This window comes from Python bivittatus, unplaced genomic scaffold, assembly GCF_059951505.1.
Source record: "Python bivittatus isolate LINGU-HERP-01145 unplaced genomic scaffold, Pbiv_v1 ctg000680_np1212, whole genome shotgun sequence".
NCBI lineage: Eukaryota > Metazoa > Chordata > Lepidosauria > Squamata > Pythonidae > Python > Python bivittatus.
In genome coordinates, this window is record NW_028277095.1 from 8088215 (window position 1) to 8099234 (window position 11020).

Here is an 11020-nt window from a genome sequence, read left to right on the forward strand (position 1 = left end):
TTTTCCTTAACTTTCACGCAGAAAATCAGTGCAAAACTGTGGAGTCCTTGGGGTTCTCTGAGCTTGGTTCTTTTCTTGCAAACCTTTCATTACCCGGCTAGGTAACATCTTCATCTGAACATCTGAAGATGTTACCTAGCCAGGTAACGAAACGTTTGCAAGAAAAGAACCAAACTCAGAGAACCCCAAAGACTCCACAGTTCAACCCGGAGCCACACATATTCACCTCTATCAGTGCAAAACTGCCACCAGATTTTAATGTGCTATCCCAATAGCAGGGAATATCTGATGTGCTTGCAGAGTTTCATGACCCAGTTAGGTAGCATCATCCATATGCTATCTTTGGGGATTTCAGGAGAGCAACAAAAAGGAAAACTAGGGGAGGGGTGTGTGTGTGCACCCACAGGCACTCTCTTGGCATAAGGATTGCAATGCTAATTTTTTTTAAAACCTAGAGGCCAGTCATCAATGTCAGTATTGTCTTGCTTGCTCTTAATTGAAAACAAATTACATTCCATGCATAATCATCAGTAAAAGACAAAGATAAAAACAGCATAAAAAGGAAAAAAAAGATTAGAAAGAAGAATTAAAATGTTCTTGCCTTGTGCCAGATAGGGTTGGGAGTAGGTGAAACTAGCAAAAAACAGAAAGCAACTATGATGGGTGAAGTTTGCTTAGAGCAATGTTTCTCAGCCTCAGCAACTTTAAGATGTATGGACTTCAACTCCCAGGATTCCTGGCTGGCTGGGGAATTCTGGGAGTTGGTCCACACATCTTAAAGTTGCTGAGGTTGAGAAATACTGGCTTAGAGAAACAAGCTGCAGGGCACAGTGTGTAGAACATACTACTGTACATAAATGTTTTCCTTTTCTATTTTATTTATATATTTTTCAAACTTATGGATATGCTATCCGAATCCCCAAAGCTTGCACAAAAATGGGGAGGAGCATCTCTCCTGCCCCACCACCAAGAACTTTGGGGCACAATTCCCCCGCCTCAGATATTTTTATACATCTATTTCCAAATGCGCATGAGATCACTCCAAAACCCAACATTGCCATTCAATTCCTTATTGTGTAGATTTTTGGAATGCAAATTAAATAGGACACATGGCACATTTACATGTGAAGATATGCATTTATTTATGTATTCCCAGCTTGTGTATTTGCAGCTTGTCACTAGATGTGCAGGAGCCCCCCCACACACACACACGCCCCCAAAGTTTGGCCCTCACAGCGGCCATCCTTTCCCCAAGTGTGGCTGATGCTCAGGCAAAACTGGGGCCAGAGATTTCAGAAGTTAAGCGCATGGCCCAGAACCCTGAATGTGGGCAAAGGGAAATTTGGAGACAAACAATGCTGCGCTCACTGAGGCATCTTTGTTCCTCTCTTTTGGCCCACCTTTTTCTCCAAGCCATAGTTCCATCAGTCGTCCCTATTTGACGCGGGCTTTTAAAATAAGAACTCTGCCTTTTCTTGCCCCCCGGTCTCATGGGGGTAGCCGAGATGGGGCAGCCCTTCCTTCCCCCTGGCTGCTCCCTGGCCAGTTCCGCTCCCCCCTCTGAAAACCCGGCCGGACCATATCCTACCCCTTTGTCAATTGCACAGCTTAATTGCACAACGTGGAAACAGGCTGCGCTTAGCAACAGACACAGCATAAAAAACAATTTCTGACTGATTTTTGAAGGAAGATGCTACTGGGAAAACAGCTGGGCCATGCCGTGTGCGTGAAGCGAGTAAGGCAGTGCGTGCCGATAGGAAAATGTGCAGCTCTACCCCAGATGACTCTTCTGTTTGCTCAGCCCGCTGCCCAGATGCCAGCTGTGGAAAAATAACTTCAAAGCATCCAGAGGCATCCTCCGGAGAGAGAGGTGTCAAAAAAGTCAAGATGGCGCCCTTTCCCCATCCTTTTTCATGTGTGGTGCACATACAGCAGGGATAAAGAGGGGACAGGGCTTTCTTTGCAGAGTTGCACCCTCCCCCACGGACACCCCTAAAGGCAGTGTTGGGGGACATGCATTTCAATTTCACACTCCCCCATCACTTGTCCTTCGAAGGGATTGGCCACACGTGGGATCCTGGGATCAAAGCAGATTATTAGGAAAGAATCGATTAACTCGACTCTTTAGAGCAGTGTTGTCCAAACTTGGCCACTTTAAGATGAGTGGACTTCAACTCCCAGAATTCCCCAGCCAGCCATGCTGGCTGGGGAATTCTGGGAGTTGAAGTCCACTCATCTTAAAGTGGCCAAGTTTGGACAACACTGCGTTAAACTAATCCATTAGAAGTGTGTGTGTAAACATACACACACTCAAAAACATGTAACAGCAATGGACAACTATAAGTTGCCATTAAAAGGTATAAGGAAGTATATTTAAAACGTTTAATAAGAGGGTGAGTGAGACCCGGGCATTACTTCCTTTTTCATTTCCGCCCCAAACTGTTTTTATTTGTAGTGTTTAAGATTTCTCACCAACTCAGAAAACGGTTACTTCTTTCCCAATCCTAAAACAACCAAAACCTAAACTAACAAAGCAAAGATGTGTTACAGAAACTGAAGGTCGCCTTTCTTTTATATGAATTGTATATTATCATTGGATGCTGGAGACAATATTAGTCCAGTACCGGAAAGCTCCATTAGATATGGTACAAAACATGAGTTTATTTTCTACATTTCAAATACTTTCTTAACGCTACCGATAATGGCAGTGCTGCAGTTGCACAAAATTAATTTAACGTGTGCCTAAGACCTACAAAGAAAGTCTTCAGCAACTTCTGGGCACAATCCACATCAAAACCAAGAGACATTTCTGATGGCTGCACCAGAATCTTCTCCTGAAGGCCCACCAATTCTCGGCATCTGTTTCCTAGCCCTCTTTTATTCGGGATGGTTTTAATCACTCAGAATTTAGCTTAAGTGTCCGAAATTGTTAGTGTGCAGTCTGGTTTCATCTTGTAATGTATAATTTTAAATTTGCAGTTGACCAGGCTTTATGATTGAATTAGGCTAGGAACAACATGAATGGATGGGTGGGAATGAGATGAAAGAGTTCAGGAAAAGTGATTGAACCATTCAGAGACCCAAGAATGAATGAGAATGGGGACTCTTTCGTGAGTATCTGCTTAGAAAAGGTTAGTTGGCTTATGTCAAGTACATGGTTTCAGCATAAGCCTATTCCTACGTACACATGGAAAAAGAATGACTATAAATCTAAAAGCATGATTGATTTGATTGTTATGATGAAAGATTGACTGCAGGAAGAAAAGTATGAGAGTCAGGTAAATTACTCTCTCTGCAGAAGGAATGGAAAATGGACATAATGAAAGAGATGTGGGAACTACTTGGAACAGAGCGAAAAGACTAAGTGCCCCAGAAAACTATGAAGTGCCCCAGAAATGCGTGGAGCTACATTCACGGGGAGCTTGAAAGAGGATGGTTGGTGGGGTGGTGAGGCAAAAGGGGCCGTGCATGAGGCAAACGCACACGAGAATGATTGCTGCAAAAGATTAGGATGAGAAAAAGCTGTAGACAAAAATGGTTGACTGTAGGCGAAGAGAGCCAGGAGAAGTTGGTATTTAAGGTGGCAAAGAAAAGGAAGAGTGAGTTGGATGAGAAAGAGTTGTTTTGGAAGGGGGCAAAACAAGGAGTCTTTCGCAGAATAAATGGAATTGAGAATAAAAGTGACGAAAAGATTGAAATGGGGGAGGGTTGGGAGGAGGATTTTAGAGATAATCATATCTCAAAGAGTAGCATTTAAACGTACGGCACAAATGTTAGTGACCAAGAAAAAAATGATGGAAGTCATAAATGCTGTGAAAATGTTGCAAAATGGCAACGCTGTAGGTATTGCTGGAGAAATATTAAAATGCGGACGTGACTTGCTTATGGAGCGGTGGTGTGATGTGCTCAGCATGGGTGAAGACTCCAGCGGTGCTTGGTAATCAGATTGTGTTGCATAAGCACGGAGGTGAACACTGACTGCTGATTGCGGTAAGAGTGGCATGTGGTGGAAGGAAAGCAGGTGGGAGAATAAATTGGATGCTTAAGAAATGGTTCAGTAGTCAAACAGGAAGAAGACAAGGATGTGTTCAATGCATTTATGGATAAATGATGGTATTGGTTGGGCATATTAATTAATTAATAATTAACAACCATTTATAATTATTAAGCGTTATTGCTATTATTATTAATATTGTTTACATTGATCCATTAAATGTCAGTGTACTTTTGTATGGAGATAATATTGTGTTGCTAGGTGAGAACTTGAATCATTTGCAGAGAATATTCACATAGATTATGTGATGCAACCAAGAGAATAGACCTGAAAATTAATGTACTGCATCTAATGCATACAGCAAAGTAGTTCTGTTTCAGAGGGTTATGAGAGCAAGCAGATGAACGTATACACTATTTTCTAAAGAAAGGAAAATGGATGGAGAAATTTAAAAGTGTCCAAATGCTGGTAGAAAGACAGGGGATAATATATAATCTGTTGGGCAGAGTGAATGTTTGCCAAAAGAAGTTAAAATGGCTGGGCCACTTTGATACATGGAAGCGAGAGCTGGGGATTATCAGGAGCAACATAAAAATAAATTGAATGGAGTGGGAATGAGGTTTTCAAGAAGATGTCTGGAACAAAACAAGAGAAGATAAGGTCAAGAATTAACGGGTGTTGAATAAACGTGGATTGAATACAAAAGTGAGTGACCATTGCTAGTTGAGATGGTTTGATTATATGGAGAGATGAGCAGGACTGAATTGTAAAACAAATATATGAAGGAAGAGTGAATGAGTCAAAAAGAAGGGGACACTAAGAATGTCATAGATGGATGAAGCTGGTGAGATATTTACAAAGAGGTGAGAAGTTTAAAGAAGAAAAGGCAATGTATGAAGCAAGGATGGTGTGCAAGGATAGAACATTATGGAGAAGTGTGGTGAACAGGGTTGGTGTAGATTTAAGTAGATTTCCTTTCCTTTCCTTTTCTTATCTCATGCTTTAATTTCTTTGACTTCCTGTTTCTTACTCCTTTCCTCCACTATGCATAATACTGCTTACCCCAAAAGAAAATAGTTTGGTGGGTGTCTCTGTATGTCTGCACTTAGGCTGATAAATAAGGGCTTTGATTAAAAAAGACCTTCAAAAGGTAGTATATGGGAAGATGTGTGAATGTATGTAAATCAGTGCTTGAGGGTGGCATGACTGTATTCATCTGCTCTTCTTATTCATGCGGCTTGCTAATCTTCAGACCCTGTAGCAGCTAGTGACCGATGAGAGACATCTGTCGTTGATGGAAAATGTCCCATATCTCCATAGGCCAAAGAGGCATGAAAATGGAAGGACACTGGTCTGAAGAAGGGGGCACGAGATTCTCCTCCCCAAAACTTACCTCTTCTTTCTCTTCAGCAGGAATGGTTGCAAAGTGATTGACGTTTCTGTGCGTGCAAAGATTTGCAGCACCGTCTCTTTTCCTCTTTGCTTGAGATCTGCAGCACATAATGCAGCCACAGGAAAATCAATCCAGACATTAGCTGTTCTAGTGGAATTTGGGAGCAGCGTAGGAAGAAAAAAACAATAAAACTGGAAAAGGGGAGAGGGGACAGAGACTATGGCAAGTCAAGGGTTAAAAAAAGTGACCCAGATTCCTCATTTTGTATTGCTGAGCCTCCTGGGGAAATCTCACTGGCCAAACAGGAGGACGCTATGAACGGTTTCTTAAGCTGTTAGTTTTAGTCATTTGGGTTGGTGAAAGACTCTTCAAAATCCCAGGCATTTTGGGCTTCTGCTGCGAGTCACGGCTGACTGAAGACAACTCCGCAAACGAGTGGAGACGACCACTGTGAAGAACGAAAGACCAGCAAGTAGATCTGTCCTTCGAATCTCTCTGGGGAACGAAATTTCGGGAGATCGCCCACAAGTGCTCTGAATGGCAGCTCCTTGCGAGGAGACCGTAAAACTGCAGTCTCCCTTGGGTTTGAGTGCCAGGAGCTGAGGAAGACGACATCTCCGCTCTCAGCAGCAGCAGAGCCTTTCATAAGGATACTAAGCCAGCCAAACTCACTTTCTGATCCCATTTGGAAATGTTCAATTTTACCACTTTATGGATATTAGAGACCTTCAAAACAGTCAGTTTAATTTGACGCTTGGTGAGTTTTACCTTCTTCGGATTTAAGAAATTTTTAAAAAGAGACTTAAGAATTTAAAATAATATACAATTGGCAAAAAGCAAAAAAAAGGATTTTAATTTTAAAAAGTTTTAAACAGGTTGGGAGACCAGAGAGCTTTGGAATATTGATTATCTTTGCTATAAGATTTGAAAAATAAATATATAATGAAATAATATACTCATGGGAAATGACTGAAACAGAACTAAACCCATATTAGGAACTGAGGCTTCATGGAGGGTGCACGTGGACACTGGATGGAACTAAAGGACCAGGCAGAAAAGAGTGAAAATGGCTAAGCCAGCTAGAACTTTTATCTTAAAGAGTTTTTTGAAACCTGGACTGAAATATTAATAACAGAATATCTCAGAAAGGTTACAGATGTCAATGGATAAACTTTTAGAAGATAATGAGAAAAATGTTTAAAATCTTTTACCTGACATAGACATTATAGAGTTTGAAGGCATGGAAGGCAACAAACTTGAGATGACCAAAATGGGAACGCAAAAGACAAATCAAGAAAAGGATCTGGACGCGGAACAGCCGCGACAAGAACTCCTGGACGATGCCTCTCTATGAGATTTACAAAGGAGGCTGGGGAGAGCTTTGAAGGCTCCTTTTAAATGCCAAAGAGTGATGAACGATCAAATCCTGCGATGCCGTAGGAAGAATTCAAAGGTCAAGATTGTGCAGAGCAAAAGGAAGGAATATAACATTGGACTATTTGACCAGGGATAAACTATTTGTTTGATATTTCTGGTGACTCCTACTGGACTTTCTGCTGAGCCAGGACTGCAAACGGGACCATTTCTGGATTGCAAATAGACAAGAGTTAGGCTATGGGGAGGAGAGTGTTTTTATTTGTAACTTTAAAAGAGGGTGAAAAGTTAGTATATTAGCTTATCCTCAGCATGGTGAAGGCTGGAAGCCACCTCTTTATTACTGTCTTTGTTGCCTTTTTCCTGGCTTTTTCTTTTTTCTGCCCGTCCGACGCTCTGCAGGCTGCTGCTTGGGGAATTGCACCCATCTTAAAGCATGCTGAGATTGAGAAGCACTGCTCTTTTGCAAAAAGGGTTCTGGGACGAACCTTCGCGTACAGGTGTATGTTGGACACGCAAGAATTGTGGCTTCTCTGTCAGATTCCAGGAGACTATTGTTGCTGAGTCAAAGTGCGGAAGGCTCTGTCCGAATTATTCTAAGCTCAATTCACAATACAAGAATTTCCAAGGGGGAGAAATGAGATCAACCGGTGCTGTGTGGTGGGACCTAGCCAGGGATGATTTTAGCTATATATTTATATCTTTGTTGGTTTGTTCGTTTGTTTAAAGAGTTTATAAGGCTGCCCATCTCCCGCTAGTGGCTCTGGACAGCAAAGACATAAAACAACACAAAATAAATGAAAATACAATGCACCGTATTGCAATACAACCAAGGTTCCCACTCCTGTCACACATCGTAAACCCTACATACCAGCCCCGACTAACATCCTGGCTTCACTACCTGAGGGGACAAAACAGGTTTGGAAGACTTTCCGGAAGGCTAGCGGGGTGGGGGCCATCTGGATCTCAGCGGGGGGCAGAAATGCCCTCTGACTTTAACTGCAAAAACTCTTGCAGTTCTGGCTGGGGCGCTCTCTTTCCCCAAACGTACCAAAATGACACCTTACGCTCTGCATGTTGGAACAGGTCCAAACACCGCAACAGCTTGTCGTTTCCTTTGAGCAGTTAAATGGGGGGAAAGCCAAGGACACGGGATTAGTGGAGATTTCCTAGAGGAAATCCTTGGAATGGTTCCTAATCCTGCTCTCTTTCTCATTCTCACTTGGCTTTTCTGCTGTTGGTCATACACACGTGCAGCTGTGTGTCCAGTTTTACCCTTCGTGTGTTGAGCTTCCTTTGGCAAAGATGGTAGTATACCTGGGGAGGGGAGGCAAGGGAATCCCCAGGGTATGGTTAAAAAAAGTCAAGATGGTGACCACAATGGCGTGATTGAAGTTCTGCCTGTTTTAGGAGTGCCATCTCGACGTTTTTGACCAAACCTGGGGACACCCCTGCTGGTTCTTCTTCCTGGTTTGCTGATGCAACCTCCACCCTTTGTTTAGATGTGAAAGCTGAGCCTTATATGGGATTAACTCGACTCGCTTCTGGCCTCTCCTTTGTAGGTCATGGTAGCTAGTCCCAGGATGAGGCAGTCCACAGCAGAGCTCAGGGCCAGCTTTTCTTCCAGCAGCCACCTGTGCGTTGTAGATGGGCCCTTTCCCCCTTCAACCAACTCCGAACTACCTCCAAATAATTGTCATGAGCTCTCCCACAGTAACAACTGGATCCATTTCCCCTGGCCTTTCTCTGCTCTACGATCCTCTCCTGAGAAGCAGAGGATTTTTTCCCCTAAGAAGAAAAATGGTGTCGAAACCAAGCCAGAGCTCAGAATGGGGTGAAGTCACATCTCATTTGTTGGAAGGTGGACCGGGACCCAGCAGTGGCACCTGACCTGGCTCATCCTGAGACGGCTTTGTTCTTTCCCCTCCGGCAGAGTCACATTCCGCTCTGGGTGCAAATTGCTGTTGTGTGTAAAATACAGCGCCTGTGTTGGAGCCCTCGGGGTCTCCTCTCTGCTTTCTAATCATGGCCTCCCCAAGAAACCCACCCTGTCTTTGTTCCTACATTCTGGGTCCAAGTTCTGCTGCTCAACTATTGGCTTTGTGTGAGAAGAGCCGCATCTGCTTGGGTGACCCAACCTTGGAAAGCCCTGCGTTCTAGGAACATTTGATTCGATTTTGCAGAGGACGTCAGGAGCTCCCGTCGGATGAACCCAAGGGCTCTTGCTGTTCCCGCCGAGCAGATTTGCAGGCAAAACAAACTCAGGCATTTTTGTTTCTGCTTGGCCTGCTGCTATCGTTTTTTCATGATTAAAAATCTGGACATAAATAAAGAAACCCACCTTGATGGAAGCGTTGGACTCGTTCCTCCTGAGCTGCCCTTCAGGGGCCAGCGGGAAGAGGTGGGTCTGGGCGTGTCGGTCCCGTTTGCTGACTGCCATGTTTTGTTTTGCTCGAGGCAAAGAGAAGTGTGGAGATCCAGATGTTATTTCCTGGCTCAGGACACAAAGGCTTAGGAGACCTAGTCCTGACCAAACGCTCCTGCAGAGCAAGAGGCAAATTGAGGGCCCCGCTTTGCCTCGTGACTCCCGGAGCGCAGTGGGCAGGACGCCCAAAGACAAGGAGTTTCTCCATCTTCGCCAGTTAACACGTTGGTGGATCAGCCATAGCTGTGAAGGACGGATGCAGCCAAGGACAGACGGGGAATCTTTGGCCAGCCTGTCTATGGACTAAGTGCATCAGAGGGGGCTGTGGGCGACCTCCCTCTGCTCGGTCCTGCCCTGAGTTGACCACAGGCTGCGTCCTTCCAGCCCAGCCAGTCCTCAGGTCCGAGACCCCTGATCCCTTAAGGGGAGCCCTGGTGACGGAAGAACGTGAGCAGGGGTTTCGCCAGACGGAATAAATGGGGCCAAAGAGGAAGAGATTTGACCAGGGCTGCCCTGAACTGGCCCACGTGGAGACGTGGCAACAGGGGTATCTGCATGGTGTGGGGGTCAAAAATGGTTAGCCCTTCGAGGTAGTCCAGACAAGAAGCACCCCCAGGAGTACTGATTCTATCTTTATTGTAAGGTTACACTAAGAGAGTCTTGCAAGATTGAAAGCATTTCTCCCCTCCTCTCTGTTTAGTCTCTGGAAAACTAGGGGGATCCCTTCCCGGGCTTTTTCCTTAGTCCTCACTTAACAAGGGTAATGGGGACTGGAATTTCCATCGCTAAGCGATGCAGTCATAAAGCAAGATGTTACACGAGCGTGCCACGTAGCAACGGCAGTTCTGGCAGTCCCCAGTTACTGTTGTTAAGCAAATCACCATAAGTCATTAAGCAAGGACTTCACACGACCACAACTTCCAACTTCCAACTTCTGCCAGTCTCCTCATTGATTTGCTTGTGGGAAACTAGCAGGGGAGGCCACAAATGGCGATCATGTGTTCTTGGGGATGCTGTGACGGCCGCAACTTCAAGGACCTTCCATAAGTATGAGTTCCACTCATTCAGCGCTGTTGTAAATTTGAACGGTCACTGAATGAGTGGTCAGTAAGCGAGGCCCACCTGTATACTGTTTGATCTGATCCACAACATTTTCCTTGCAGTTCAGGCCCTCCATACCTCAGATTTGCCATCAGCTTTTCTGTTGGCATCAGAGCTTGGTGTGACCCTGCACTGTTTTCTAACAATCCAGGCACAGAAACTTATGTTTTAGAATTTTGCAATGCAGTTCACCTTTTTTTTTTTTTTTTAACGTATTGGGGAGTATCTGCAATAATGCATATATTCATCACAGTAGCATACAAAAATGAAATATAGCAAGGAAGTTGTTTGCAAAAAACTGGGTAGATTAGGCAATATTACAAATAATAATGTATGGAAAAACATGCATTTCATAAGGCAGTAAAAACAGTTTTATGCCATTGTGCCTTTGGGCTAAACTGATCACGGGTGCCCATCTTGGGTATTCATGATCAGCTTCATTAATTACATTTTTCCTTTTTTTTTTTTTTTTTGCTTTGTAGTTTTTCACCTAGAGTCTCACCACTTGGGGTGGTCTACAAATATTGGAAATGCAATGAGACATAATTGATACGATATATGAGATGTGATGAGAGATAGGATGTGATGTGAGATGATATCAGCTGTCACAGAGCCTCTGGACGGGTCTTAACAGCCTTCCCAAAAGACTCCAAAACTGATGCTGATCATCAACTATTCCATAAAGTCATGAAGGGACTCTGAGAGGCCAGTAGCACAAGGACCTTTTCAATGA

The 11020-nt window shown here is 44.0% G+C and overlaps 1 protein-coding gene across 1 annotated transcript in view; it reads left to right on the forward strand.

Annotated features, from left to right (window-relative positions):
* Window positions 1–11020, forward strand: part of ANTXR1 (ANTXR cell adhesion molecule 1) — a 163680-nt gene that overhangs the window by 145577 nt on the left and 7083 nt on the right. The window lies entirely within an intron of this gene.